The sequence below is a fragment of the Pteropus alecto genome, unplaced genomic scaffold (genome assembly GCF_000325575.1).
Source record: "Pteropus alecto unplaced genomic scaffold, ASM32557v1 scaffold16, whole genome shotgun sequence".
NCBI classification, from domain to species: Eukaryota; Metazoa; Chordata; class Mammalia; order Chiroptera; family Pteropodidae; genus Pteropus; species Pteropus alecto.
The window spans coordinates 3601143-3617297 of NW_006438867.1; the positions used below are offsets into that span (position 1 = coordinate 3601143).

The window sequence follows — 16155 nt, forward strand, 5'->3', positions numbered from 1 at the left end:
TATGTGTGTGTGCGTGTGTGTGTGTGTGTGTGTGTGTGTGTGTGTGTGTATGATTTTTTTTCCCTCCAGAATTGTTTTTGTGACTAAGCAGGCAATGTAATTCTTGAATTTGTTTGATAACAATGCTATTGACAGGCTTTGTATTTGAGTTCAACTCCTCCTGGAGGCCTAAAGTTAGAGTTGCTCTTCTCTGTTTCCTACCCAAATAAGTGTTCACAAAGGAGAGGAGGGCTGAAGTCTCGCCCAAGAGAATTTTCTCGAACCTTTTTGTGATGGTGGGACAGTGTCACTTTCCCATTTATGCTCTAAGTATTTCAGATATTTTTAAATACAGGCATCAAACAGCTACCATTTTATTTGTTTGTATACTGTCAATTTCTCCACATGTCAGAAAGGTCAGGTATGATGAAGATGCAGGAGAGGTCCTGAATTCAGTGATCAGATGTGGTGGCTGAGAGCTTGATTGCACTGGGTTGATGAATGAAAGAGAATTCAGGAAGAGAAGGTGGTAACTGGAATATACGTTCAATTTTTTTTTTTTTGGCAGTAAAAGCTAAGAAAAAACAGAATAGGAGGCTGAGAAAAAGCTTCATAGTTTTTATGATGAAGAGATTTAAATATTTGTTGTAGGGCAGAAAATGTGAGCGACAGAGAAACACGAGTTGTAAGAGAGAAACGGTAACAGGAAATCTTGAAGAAGGCATTAGAAAATGGGGTGTCTTGGAAAGGAATAAGGGAAGTTATTTCTTAAGAAAAAGAGTAAAAATAAGTGATGAACTTTTTCTAGTTCACATAAATAATAGTCCAGATTAGTGCACAATATTACTGTAAACATTACTGTCATTCTTTCTAGAAGAGTGTAAACTCTTCGGTCTTATTTGTCTTGGTGCTTTAGAAGTGAAATGTTTTCAATCTGATTATAATTTTAATACTTAGCATCTGCCAGAATTGAATCACGTAAGTAATACTCAATAAGTATTATTAATTAGTGATTTACCAGGTAAGCTGCAATTCACATGCAATGCCCCACTTGTTATTATCATAGATATAAGGCCACGTGACAGGTAATAAAACGTTTTAAAATGTTCCTGTTAGGGATGCTCATAACTAACTGAATACAGAGTTTTTCTTCGCCTGTGGAAGCACACCCGAACTGGGTTCTTTTGCAGTGAAGAAATGAAAGAGCATTGCTAATCACAAAAAGAGGAAAGGATCTGTCTGTCTGTCTATCAATTATCTATCATCATCTATCTAATTAGAAAAGAAGATATTTTCTGTTCTCCTCTATCTTGCTCTGCTGCTGCCACTGATTGTCCTGATCTTCTGTCCTGAGACATGAGTAAATATCAAACACTTATTAGATACAGGATTTTAAAACAATATAAGCTGAAATACTCATTTTCTATTAGTTATTGCTCGCCAAACACGAATTATTTTCTTCTCTGCCAGAGAAGCCTACTGAGTTATGCATTAACATAATATGGCTGGGAGTACAAGACTAGTTCTGGAAGCCTTGATCTAAGTAAAGGCGAAAGTGGATGCCCCTAATGTTAAGAGTATAATACCATTTTTTGAAGGTTTCAAAATTCCTCATCAACTATACCAACCAATTTGCATGATTTCATTTTATCAAAGCCATCCCTATTAACCACAATAACTATTATTAACAATTTGTAAGGTCGCAAAAGTGTTACCAATTGTCTTTCCTTAAGAAAGGCTGCTTAAACCTTTCTTTTTTAAATTGTGGTATGAGATACAAAAGTCCCAAGCAGGGGATAATACTAAGCCCCTGGATATACATATTCATCTCCAGAACTTCTAAGAGGAAATGAACAAAAAATTCAAGTGATTTAGTTTGAAATCATAAGCAACATAAGAATAATACAGTAAAATATGAAGTTGAAACATAGGCGCATTCAACGCTTGTGCTTATGGTGAACGGGTAGGATGCAGTCAGTGCCACCGGCCCTTCGACTCCTTCCCGCTCTTCACCGTTGACCCTGCAGCCGCCTCAGTGGAGGAGCCAGAGAAGTATCACCTAAGCTGCATAAGCAGCACTGAAACTGAACATTCTAAACATAAATTTTCAGGGATTCGGCACGAAACTTATTCATTTTAGTCTCTCACTGTTTTGTTGAATTTTCAATAAATGAATCTTCTAAGGCAATGAGGAAAACATAGTTTATGGCTTTTAATTACTTTTTAAAAATTACTCGATGAGAGAAAAAGGGAGGACAAAACATTCATCACAAGATAAAAATAAAAATATAATTTCCTCTTAAGAAAATGTCAGGATTGAATGTGTTTTTTTAAAGCTTGTTTAATGATTTCTGAATCACAGTTGGGAAAGTAGCACAGATAATCAATTTGGGGGCACCTGTAGATGAAAAGCCCAATCTCTTTACATCTTTGGTAAAATATGGTACACAGAATTGAGTAGCAAACAAAAATGCCCAAGTGCTAAGGAAAAAATGGGATGTGAAGAAAAAGTATCCAAGTTACAGATGAAGTTTTAGAACTTATTTCTATGGAAAAGGACAACCCTCTAATAAAAGTTTATGCTGGCAAAGTAACAAATCTTAGTGTGTAAAGGAAATAATTTTAAAACTTTGGAAATGGGATCAAACCTAAATCATTATTTTCTCTATGCTTAATATTTTGTATTTTTATTAATCAGAGAACATTCCCTCTGAAAGATAATTATTTATATTTTGTACTGATCCACTCACACATATGTCTTCCCACTAGATCATAAACTCCTTAATAAAAGGAAAGATCTTGTTTAATTTAACTATGCATACCAAGGAAGTAGCAAGTGACTGGCATGTTGTTTGTACTCAATGTATTTTTGTTGTCGAACTGATTTAATTTTCCCAAATCTATGGTATCACTTAAATCTGTGGTTCTCAATTTTGGCTGAACAAAAGAATTGATAGGAGAGTTATTAAAAAGTACCAATCATATCGGAAAAATATCTCAGAGTAGGGCCGAGGAATCAGTACTACTTTAAAGCTTCCCAAATGATTGCGAGTTGAAGGCAGTGCCGACATACACTGGCTTAGGTCTTTTCTTCCGCTTAACAAGACTGCACACATACAACCTCCGAGCGCCTAACGCGCTGGCATGGACGAAGTTAGCTGTCACAACATGATGGTATATTTTCCTTCAAATCGTTCAAACTATTTAAAATTCTTTCTATTCGTTTGTAAAATAGTATACTACCGCATCATAATTACATCATAATTTATATCATAATTATGAAAGTATCCACATCTCTAAAATAAGGCCATTCCTAAGACCCTTTGAAGCTCTTACATGGCATTTCATTCCCATAAATGGAATTTTTGTAAGACTGAAAGTGTTAGCTTATAATAAACGTGTTAAAAATGTGAGTGATGAATGTTAGACAATGATTATATTCTTTTACACGTATGCACATGTTTTTGAATTTCAACAAGTATTTCTTAAATACACATTATTTTGTAACTGATTCTAAGAGTTTCAAAAAATAGGGAAAATATTGAAAGGGGAGATAGATATGCACAACTGTGTGACAAGAAGCGAGCACAGCATAGAAAAAGGCTATTTCTTTGCTGTGGTTTCTGAGGTGTACATCACCGTGAGAGTTAACGGATGGGATATAGCTGGACAGGGAATGAACACTCACGTCAGTGTCCTGGCTCTCTAACAATTCCTTCTTACGTGCAGACTTAGAGAAATTACTTAAAACAATGGAAATGCATACATGAGAATGTATACAATGGGATAACAGTAATTTATGGTCATTTTGAAAAGATAATCTCTTGGCCATGACAAGGAAAATTATATTTTAAAATCTTAACTACAGATCATTTCAGAAATTCTTCTGCCATTTCAGAAAACACACACACACACACACACACACACACACTCCACTGCTGAAGAAAATGAAGTCATAAGAAAAGATGGAAATGAAACATAGGCATCAAACTTTTATCTTGATGGGGAAACATACTAAACTGGGTTTGAATGCCTGCAGACAGTTTTGTCACAATTTTTTAACTCTTCTACATGGATGCATAAAATTTCCTAAAGATGAAAAACTTTTTCAGAGAATTGGATATCAAGTTAAGGATCCTTTGAAACTAAACACTTTGAAGACAAATAGGTTCCAGAAGGATGACAATGAAATCCCCATGTTCTCTTCACAATCACTTTATGGTAGTTAGATGACCTAGTAGAAATCTCAGACCTAGGATATATTTTTTTCCCCTCACCAGTTTTTTCTCCCCTATGTCAGCTCAATGCACATTTCTCATTCCCATTTTGCTTTATATAAAATTAAAATTAAGAAACCAATTTAATGTCCCTAGAGACTCAATCCATCTCAAAATCTTTCAAAATATGGAAAATATTTCAAGGTAAAAATAAGAGGTTAAATTGAGATCTTAAGTCTTCAGTAACTCCAGAATTGATTTTTTACTTCTAATTTCCTCATGTCTACTTATCATCAACTACTACTACTAAAAAAAAAAAAAAAAGTAGGCATGTTCCTCAGTAATTTTCGTAATGAAAGCTCATCATTGGCACATGTATAAACTGTGTGTGATAAGTTAGAAAGTTAACAAGTATAAGGAATGAAGTAAAAACGTTACGTAGAGAGAGAGCGGACTGCTCTATGGGTAGATAAAGTTTTCAGTGTACACAAAAATAAACTAAGAGAATATATGCAAGTACCCAAAGTATCTTTTTCATTTTGTTTATTTTTATGAACATCTTACTAAAAGCATTTTTTAAAAAATGAATGTAAGAAATGAATAATCAATGGTCAGTTCAAAGACATTGTTGATATGAAGGTCAACAATAAAAACCGTTAGGAAATGTAAAGTGTGCCTAACTGCTTAGGAAAAGAAAAGTTGGTGCATCATATAAAAATAAATATAAGTAGGTTTTCCAGGATCTTAGTATATTACTAAATTATATAAATAAATTTAATAGTTTATTACACTCTTATGTATATATACACACACATATACTTGTGTTTGTATTTATAATTAAAAATAACCTAGATTGTATTATAATACTTTTTAAAAAGCATTTTTTACATCTGTGACTATATATTACAGATAAGCATATTTATGTGCTAAGCTGAGTTGTTGAGGATGCGTTTTCCTTGTTGAGAAAACGTGCTACTAGAAATGATCAGAAAAAAATCAAGAAATGCTAATTTTATTAAATCTAAAACAGGCTGTTTTAGATTTTATGATTCATTTGGGCAGGAAAACAACAAAATCTAGAATAGGATTTTTAAAATAAATTTTCAAGATTAAAAAGTTTAAATTAAAAAATAAAAATATGCAACATTTTAAAAAAGTGAGCGCTTGTTTTATTCAAGTATGCAGTTTAAGATTTAATTATAATGTGGTTTTGAAAATCTTTAGCTCTTGAAATTAAAATTTGATAGAACAAGAACTTTTAAAACTTAAACCAAAATCCTGGAGTGGTCTATAATCAGTGAAATAACAATGACTGTCTATCTCTAATTTTTATGATTTATCATGAAAAAGATAATTTACATTTGTTTAACAGAACACATTTTTTAAGAGCTTGCTACATGTTTGTGCCATGACAAATGCACTACTGTTTTGTCTTAAGTTGTACTGTACTGTTGGTATCACTCTTTTGGTGGTGGTCTTTGAGCTAAGAATAGGGATATCAATGGAGTGATCCTCAAACATTAACTTAAAAAAAAGATACAGCGAAATATAAATATAAAGGAAATTATAGCATTAGCATCCTGAGCTCTAGCGTGTATTCAAATGTCACAAAAGTGCCCGGTATTATAAAGCTACTATTCTCAAAACATGTTCATAAATAAAGATACAATACAGATATAATATTTCTCAAGACCTTTGTACATACTTATATTTTGTGACTACCACCTAGGCTTATACTATATCCCACAGCAAAAGACCATTATAAAAACCACAACGAGATTTATAAAACCTCACACCTGTCAGAATGGCTATCAGCAATAAATCAACAAACCAGTGTCAGCGAGGAAGTGAAACAAAAGGAACCCTCCTGCACTGCTGCTGGGAATGTAAATTGGTGCAGCCACTACGGAAAACAGTATGGAGTTTCCTACAAAGATTAAAAATAGAACTACCATACGACCCAGTAATTCCACTTCTGGGTATTTAACAGAAGAAATCTAAAACACTAATTTGAAAAGATATGCGCACCCTTATGTTCATCACAGCATTATTTATAATAGCCGAGATATGGAAACAGCCTAAGTGTCCATCGACAGACAAATGGATAAAGAAGATCTGCTACATATATACAATGCAATATTACTCAGCCATAAAAAAGAATGAAATTTTGCCATTTTTGACAACATGGATGAACCTAGATGGCATTATGCTAAGTGAAATAAGTCAGAGATAGAAAGACAAATACCATATGATTTCATTTATAAATAGAATCTAAAAAAACAAACAAAATAGAAACAAAGTCATAGATACAGAGAACAAATTGATGGTCACCAGGTTGGGGGGATGGATGAAAAAGGTGAAAGGGATTAAGAAACACATTTTACCAGTTACAAAAATAATCATGGGGATATAAAGTACAGCATAGGGAAGAGAGTCGATAATACTGTAATAACCATGTACAGTGCCAGGTGGGTGCTAGACTTATTAGAAGGATCACTTCGTAAGTTATATAAATGTCTGATCAATGTTGTATACCTGAAATTAATATTGTAATGTCAACTGTAATTGGAAAAAAATTAATTTAAAAAAGGGGATAATAAGAAGTAAGGAAATAAGTAAATGAAGGAAGAAATTATGTTTACTTTTCATTCCATATCTTTATGTGCCTTTCAAGGTTTTTTGACAGTCAACAGGTATTACTGTTTAAGCGAAACTAATAAAAATTTTAAGTTTTAAAAATTAAAATTTAAGCTTTTAATATTTATCAAGATCCATTTAGAGATCCAGAGAAGTAATTATAATTTAGTATAACAGGAAAAAACAGATTACACAATTACATAGAGGGTGGGCTCTCAACTATTTTAAAAATTATATCTATATATGTATATTATAAAATGCACTGGTAGAAAACAGAACAAATGGTAATAGCAATTACCTCTAGTTACAATGTTATAACTCATTTTGATTCTTTGTAGTTTTTTCAAATTTTCCAAAATTAATATTAAAAATAATCAGATAAAAAATTAATAATCAATTCAAATTTACTAAGCAAATTATTATGCATCCCATATTAGACCAGGAATCCAGAGGAGAAAAAAATGCAGGACATAGTCTCTTCCCTGAGAAAACTTACTGTTTATGTATGGTGCCAGAGGGTACTAGACTTTTTGGGGTGATTACTTTGTAAGGTGTATATACACGTCTAGTCACCATGTTGTACATCTGAAACTAAAATAATATTGTATGTCAACTATAATTGAAAAAATTTTAAAAATACATCGGGAACAACAACTGCACTGAGCTATTGAGGCTTTGTTATTTGCTTGTCCTATTCGCTCCCACATATGTAACTTGTAGGGGATACATTATCTCAATTCTTCATTCCTAGGCAAAATAATAAATTACTCTAAGCCACCTATGTCACTACTTAAGGAGAAGGGACTTCCAGTTTTAAATCTTGAATGCTAATACCTTGTTGGGCTTCACTACCACGAAGCAGAATTATGAATGGTTATATTAATTATTTCATATTTATTCATGAATAATCACACAGTATAATCCCGCATATGAATGCTAGTATTGTATGAAATTTAGATATCATCCCTTTAAACCTAGTGCAAGAATCTCTGACACAGAATTAATTGATCTTTGTTTAAACATGTACAATATTCTGGGCTTCTGGAACTGCTTGTTCTACTTTGGACTGTATGAACATTAAAAGAAAAAAGCGTAGATATTCACATATGTAGGAAAAAGCTGTGCTAACCAAGACAGCATCTATTAGTCACATGTGGCTATTACAAGCACCTGAAATGTGGCTAGTAAGAACTGATATGCATTCTAAGTATAAAATGGACACCTGGTTTGAAAGACTTAGTACAAAAAAGGGATGTAAAATGTCTCATTAATTAGTTTTTACACTAATTACAGACTGATATTATAGTTAGGTCAAATAAAATATAATATTAAGATTAATCTCACCTGTTTCTTTTGTACCTTTTATTACATGTGGTTATTAGAAAATTTTAAATTATACGTGGCTCACATTATATTTTCACTGGACAGCACTGCTCTAGAGTATCATTCAGAAAAAAGCAATTTGTAAACTATTGTGTTACAACAGTTATGGATAGAGAAAATCAATTTTCTGCATTTAAGTATAAAAATATAGTTTGAATGGACACATATTAAGTGATTACTTATAAGTACTGAAAATTTCCGAGGGTATAAGAAATTATATTTAACTTTATAATATTTAAAAACTGTTTTTCTTTTAATATACTGGAACTACTTTTTCATTAGAAATCATCTTGAGCATCTGTACTCAACTGATTTTCAACAAGAGCACTAAGACCATTCAATGGGAGAACAGTCTCTGACAAATGGCACTGGGAAAACTGGATGGTCACACCATATATAAAACTTAACATGGATCAAATATCTAAATTTAGGAACTAGGACTATAAAACTACTACTAAAGAAAAAAAAAAAGTAGGGGAAGGTCTCCATGAGTTTGGGTTTGGCCATGAATTATTGAATAGGATACTAAAAACAGTCAAATTTACAACATAGATAAACTGGACATCATTGAAATTAAAGACTTTTGTGAATCAAAGGATACCATAAAGAGAATGAAAATCATCCACAGAATGGGAGCTACTCTCTGCATATCATATACTTGATAAGGGTTTACTATCCAGAATAAATTAAAAAAAAAACACCTACCACTCAACAATAAAAAACCCAATTAAAAAATGGGAAAGATCTGAATAGATATTTCTCCAAAGAGAATGTACAAATGGCAATTAGGTGCGTGAAAAGATGCATCATTGGTCATTAGGGAAATGCAAATCAAAACCACAACAAGATATCACTTCACACTTTTAGGATGGCTAAAATTGAAAACAACAACAACAAATAAAAACCAACCAACCAACAAAAAAGAACTATTGGAGAGGATATGGAGAAACTGGAACCCTTGCCCATTCCTCATGAAAATGTAAAATGGTGCAGCCATTGAGGAAAAATGTTTGGCAGTCCCTTGAAAGGTTAAACATAGAATTACCACATGACTTAGCAAATTCCACTCTTAGGAATACGCCTAAAAGAACTGAAAATAGAGAATCACAAAGATCCTTGTAAGCCAATGTTAATAGCAGCATTCACAACAGTCAAAAAGTTGAAATAATCCAAGTGCCCATCAAAAGATTAATATAAATAAAATGTGGTTCTCTACACAGAATGCAGTATCATTTGACGATAAAAAAGAATGAAGTTCTGATACATGTTACAACATTTATTACCTTGAAAACATCATGCTAAGCAAAAGACACCAGACATAAAAGACAGATATTGTATGATTCCATTCATATAAGATATTGAGAGTAGGCAAATCATAGAGACAAAAAGTGAATTAGAGGTACCAGAGTCTAAGGGAGAGATATGGGGAACATCTGCTGAGTTGGTATGGAGTTTTTGTTTGGGGTGTTGAAAATTTTGAAAATAAATAACGATGATGGTTATACAACATTGTAAATGTAATTACTGCCACTGAATTGTACACTTGAAGTGGTTAAAATGGAACATTTTCTATTATATATATTTTACACAATAAAAATAAATTAATCAAGTCTTATTAAGGATTCTGTTTTCCTTTTACTCGTGAATTAACTCAGTAAGTAATAAATAAATATCTGTACTATGTTCTGGACACTGTGCTAGGTGTGGATGGCATAGTAGTGAGCAAAACAGAAGACAATTGGCAACAGAAAAATACAGTAAACTTTGTTATGCTGTAAATTTGTAGCATAATTGAAATAACATCCATAAAGTGACCTTGGAAAACGTAAGACTGGGTCATCCGTAAGTAGTTTCTCCTTTCAAATAGTTTTAAATAAACATTTTTAATTTAAAATGCTCTCAATAAATGTTAAGTAATTATACTAATAAGACTAAAAATTACTTATTTTCTCCATGTGGTGGAAAGGAATGCTTCAAAAAGAGAGGAAATACTGGACATAATGCTTATTCTAAAAGAAATTCCAATGTTATGGAGAGAGAAAATCATGCCTTTATCACCTATAAGAGCATCCAATTAAAATATGTAAACAGGTATATATATTTACTATTTAGTTACATGTACTTCAAATGCTAAGAGGAATGAATGATGGAGTAATTAGAACCATGTAATAACAAACCAGAAAAGCTTCATAAAAGAAAAGAGTTTGAAATAACTAGGAAGACATGAAGTAATAGTAATAATTCTGTATTTCAATAGTGGTGGTGGTTACATCAACATAAGGGATCGAATTGCATTGATCTATATATATACGCAAATGAATGCATGAAAAAAATTGTGAAAGTTAAGTGTCTGTATGTTAACAGTATTGTACCAACATCAATTTCCTGGTTTTGATACTGTGTCACATTTATATGAGATGGCATCACTGGAGGAAACTAGGGGGAGGATACATGGGACTCATGTACTATGTGGCACTTCTTGTGAGTATATAATTATTTAAAGAACAACCAACCAAAAAAAGAAAAAAAAACACAGAAAAAATGACAAGAAAATGTGCAATAAAATAAAAAGAGGACACAGAAAATTTCTTATTACATGATAGCTAATAAAAATAAAGCGTGTCGAAATAAATGACAAAAAGGAAAAGAATCCACCAAAAAGAAGGAGAATGGCTAACAGCAGGACTGTGAAACATATAAGCATTGTTTTCACTCTTTTTCAAAGTTGTTTTAATGTGCCTGAGATGTATGTAATATAAACATGGGGGGAGGGGCGGGGAAGAGGAGGAAGACAAACAAACCAAAATAGCAGATGTCGTGGCCAAGCACAGAAAGGGGCTCCAGCTGTGTGTGGTGGGGGCAGCCTGTCAGACATCCAGAACACACTACGTTCCTCCTCCACCACGGAAATTACAGCTCTCTGAAGGGTTATTCTACAAGTGGCTGAGGCTTACTGATCTTTCATTCCCATTTTGGTAGAATTAGGAGAATTCAGACATGAGAAAAACTCATTTCTCTTTTTTTTTATATTTTACCCTTTTCACACAGATAAATTTTTGTTCGTCCATTCTTTTTCTTCTCTATTTATAATTTGTGGTGAATACACAAGAATGAAAGTGCGATATCACTTGTGAGTATCATATATATTACAGGTAGCTTAGGAAAAAAAAATAACATAAAAGTGATTGACTCAAAATGTATTATACCTACTAACTTCTCACATAAATGATGAAAAGTAATTTGAATTACATGCTATTTAAACCTTTGATTACATTTTCATAGAGGGATGCTATGAATAATTGGGTAGATAAATGATAGTTGAATCTGCTCTCTCATTGCATTTTCAGTAGGCATTCTCCCCAGATATAATAAATGGACATTTTCTGATTACTTAATATTTATATTCTCTTTCTTTTTCCCTCAAAATGTCTGTTTTTACTATATAATTTCCTCCATATTTCCTAATAATTTAAAATCTTTATTATGACCCAAGTTGACAATAATCTTTATTCATTGCCACATTTTCAATCTCCTGTTTAACTTTTATTTATACTTAGGACATACTACAAACCTTCTGGCTAGATAGATGATATAATCGTAGCAACTCAAAAAATTTTAAATGCCCAATTTGCCCCTTTAACTTTCCTATGATACAACACCGCAGACGAGAGTTGAGGTCAGGCATGGTCCAGAGAAAAAGGCAGAGCTCTGTTAAATACTCAGAATGAAACAGTAGCTTTATTCCTTCTAAAAATAGAGGCAGAACCTGTAAAGGCAAAAACCATGAAATAGCCAATACTATTCACAAGTTAGTAATTTCTTACCAATTTCACTTCTGTTCTATTAACGCATTACAATATTTTACATATATAAAAAAAAATACCCTCGATCATGTAGTGCCTGAAAATGGGTAATTCCCCTCCATAACCAAACAACCTCAAATAAATACAGTCTGGCTACTTAATTTCAGATGTGTTCCCAGGGAGGCTGGTCACTGGCCTGAGCTCCCATTGGGGCCATGCCCCTCTGGATCTCTTTCCTGGGCCTGTATCTCTTTTCCTGCTAATGCTTATGGCAAGTCTGTTAGCTTCAAGGGGCTCATCTTCAGTACATCTCGACAAAGCCTTCCACGAAATCTTATTCTTGGTTCACAGTATTTGATTATAGTCAATTTAAAATTTCATGCCATGATTTTTTATTCTTTATCGATTTCAAATTAAGCTACAGAATGGCCAGCTTTCACAGATGAACATTAGACTCTTTAAAAAATAGAAGGATATAGTAATGAATCTGTAGTATCCATCTTAATGCTAAAAAAGCAATCACTAAACAATTAAATAAATAAATGTGATATAATTTCATTATAATTAAGATTTCATATTTCTAAAGATGATGAAAAAACATCTAGTCTATGTCTAGTTGTCTTTCATTTATAATCTTCATATTACACATACCAAAAATCCTTTCAATATTGAGTACTCATGAGTGAATACTGTTTAGTAGGCTACTACATTCATTTTATCTATGTCTTTGTATCTCAATCTTAGCTTTATTATAGTTAGAAGAAAAGCATGTCTTTTTGCTTTGTACCATCTGACTAAACTGTATCATACTGAAGAAAAATGAAAAATTTTAATGTTCAAAGACCAAATCATTTGAGAAAGGAAGAGTGTTCTTCAGTTGTGGTTCTTTTGTAAGCACTGTGTTTAAAAGGCCTTGATTGCATCAGTGAAGTCACTAAAGTTCTTTTTATATTTAAGTATATAAAATATTTAGAAAAGAAGAAAGGCAAACAAAACCACAAAATAATTCATGTTAGTAACTTCATAACAGATCCTAAAGAGACTTGCAAGGCTGACTTCTACTTTATGTCACTTATACATGCTTGGGCTTTTAATGAGAATAAAAATGATTTATTAAGCATACATTTGCTTAATCGGTGCTTCAAGTCACCAAGTACTTAAAAAGCAAGAGACATTATTTTTTACATAAAAGTTTCTCAATTTATAAAATGTTTTCTACTGACAGATAAGGCACAGAAAAATGTAAGTGACATCTGCTAAGCTTTACTTATGAAAACTTAAAGAAATCCTATGGGATAACATCACTCAATTTTTCCTGAAGTACCTCTGATGGAGACTTCCTAAAAAAAATCTGGAAATAATTAGAAACTATTATAGTACCTAAAAAAGTTTACTTGAAAACTAAATCTGCTATTCATCAAAGAACACAATACACTCAGAATAATGTAACGGGAAAATAAGGTACATATATAGAATAATATAAGAACCTCGACCACATCTGATTGCGAAAATATAAAGTAAGTTTGGAGAACAGTATTAGACCTGTGATTCTGAAGAACTCTGTAGAAAACATTGTATTTAACTGATTAAACACTGATTTTGTCAAAACAATACATTAATTTTTTACTTCAGTTCATTTTACTTCCAAATGACAGAAAACCATTTTTTAAAGATGCCATGAAGTGCAACTTTAATATAAATTGAAAGGGGAAAAGAATAGTCAATTATTAATATTTACTTTAGAGTCATAAGTTCCACATGAAAAAGTACTCAACATACAGTAAAAGTGTTGTGGGAAAAAATAAATGCGATATAATGATAATACTAACAGCTTCTTAAAGCTTAAAATATGTTGTCTACAGAGACCAAAAATTCCACGGGATGGGGGGGAGGTAGACTGGATGGCATGTCCCTTGGAGTTTAAAAGGCTGTGCATATGAACTGAATTATCCTTGACGAGTACCTTCAGACATCTGTAATACGATCTCATGTAAATTTAGACCATATTTTGCACATAAACCACTGGCAATAGCGAGTTTAATCAGGAGCTCAGATAATAAGAAAAGAAAAGCTGATATCCTTAATAATATAGAGAAGTTAACATGAAATTTCCAAAATGAAAAGCATAAAAATAAAAGCATCTAATGTTGTAGCAAATGGGGGTGGGCGGACCATGCAAGAAATGCTGCATTTTCCTTTTCTTCTTTAACCATTAGCTACCTATTCTCTAAAAACAAAATCTTATCCTTCTATGGTTTACATAAATTTGGAAAGAGAAAAGCACATTTTAAGCAAATGAATAAACTGGAAAATTCCATTTGCATCAAAAACTTATTTTAACTGAGAATTAAATCACAGTGTGGATAATACCTTAGTTGTAATTTCCACTTTGTGGGGGGTGGGGGATACATACATACATACATATATATAAATACACACACACATCAAGACAGTACTTACACATTCACATTTTCAACTATCTAGTTAGTACTAATAACTTCTTATCACAATAACATGGAGCTACCAATACTTACAAAAGGCTGACTATAAATAAAAAAAAAAGAAAGACAACTCAGAACTCTGCAGCATAAAAGATTCCCTAGGATTGCCTTCTGTCTAGGCAAAGGCAGCCTACAGAACTGCGCTAATGCTACAGGGATCAGCTCCACTGTTGAAGAGATGCATTAGGCCTGTAGGAGAGAACCCAGCTTTGGTGAGTGCTATACCAAGCAAACTCCACAAAAGCACTAACTATATTTATTTCTCTTGATCAGAAGTCTGCTACTGCTGTGGATTCTCTTCTAATGGGTGAAAATAGGATATAAATCATGTTGAATTTGGGCAGTAGAGAAAAACAGTGGATTATTTTTAGAAACTTTGAAGACATGTCCTTTTTTGTGCGTGTCCTTGAAACCAAGGTTTTATACATCCATGGAACAATTAATAATCTACAAAGATGGTCTTATAAGATAATTTCAAAGTAGAATATAAATTCCTCCCACCTGACTTGTACTGAAGGAAGATTACTCATTTGCTTCTTTAAAAATATTTTCTGAAAAGCAACATTTCAGTTTAACAGAAATAACAAAACTAGTAAAGCTTTTTTTAACATACATTTTTAAGTCACTTCAAGGAGGTATATTTAATCAATTAACCACCTGAAATATTTAAACACACTCTGAATTATTCAAAAAAATCAACTTAAAAATCAAACCAAGAGACATGTTTATAACATTGCTTTGCTGAAACGCTGAAATAAAGTGCACTGCACAGAGAGCTTGAATTTCTCACTCTTCCTTTCAATCAATATCTGAGGCAAAGTTTCATCTCTAGGGCCCTTAATGGCAGGAATTCCTGGAGCCAGCAAATGAGTAATGTTAAACCTATGATTAGATGATGAGGCCATCAAAGACACTAGACCCTAATGCTACATTCCTCTTTATTTCTCTGAACTGCAGTGAAACCCAGAGCTAAGGAAGAAGACATTTTAAGCTTTTTTTTTTTTTCATAAAAGTATTTTCTTTAAATGTGCATCATCAAGATCCAAAAAGGTCCAGAGAGATCTCTCAGAATGTCTCTCGCACTCAGGACTCTATAGCAGTAGGTCACAATTTCAAATGCCTTGAAGATGAACTCCTGCTAGGGATGCTATTTTCTTTAACATCTTATTAATATTCTTCCTGGCTGAAAAGAGGGAAATGGACCTAATGACTTCCCTATGAACATATTCCTGAAGAATGTAAACCTGGAGACTGGAAATCAATAGGTAAGTCTTTGGTTGCTTTGTTTTTGCTGATGTTTTAAAGGACCAGTTGAAGCCATATTGTTTTTTATTTGGGAGTTAGCTGTGCTTTTAGGCAGACCTCAGGTCAATAACTAGAAACAGTTTAAATGTACTTTTCTTTCTATTGAGGAAACTATGGGTGAATGTAATGACTACCTATTACAAACACACGATCATTTTTTTCATTCTCATATTACAAAATATTTATACTTAAATGAAAATGAGGATCATGAGGAGACTCGAAAAAGCTAATGAGAAGAAAGACTATTAGGTGCCTATTTTAGTTACCAGGAAAATGTAATATATATATATATTACATTTATGTAATATATATATATATATATTTGTAATA

General features: G+C 32.5%; 1 protein-coding gene across 8 annotated transcripts in view; it reads right to left on the bottom strand.

Annotated features, from left to right (window-relative positions):
• The window catches only part of NBEA (neurobeachin), a 557443-nt gene that overhangs the window by 302583 nt on the left and 238705 nt on the right, over nt 1–16155 (bottom strand). The gene's annotated exons all lie outside the window — the stretch shown is intronic.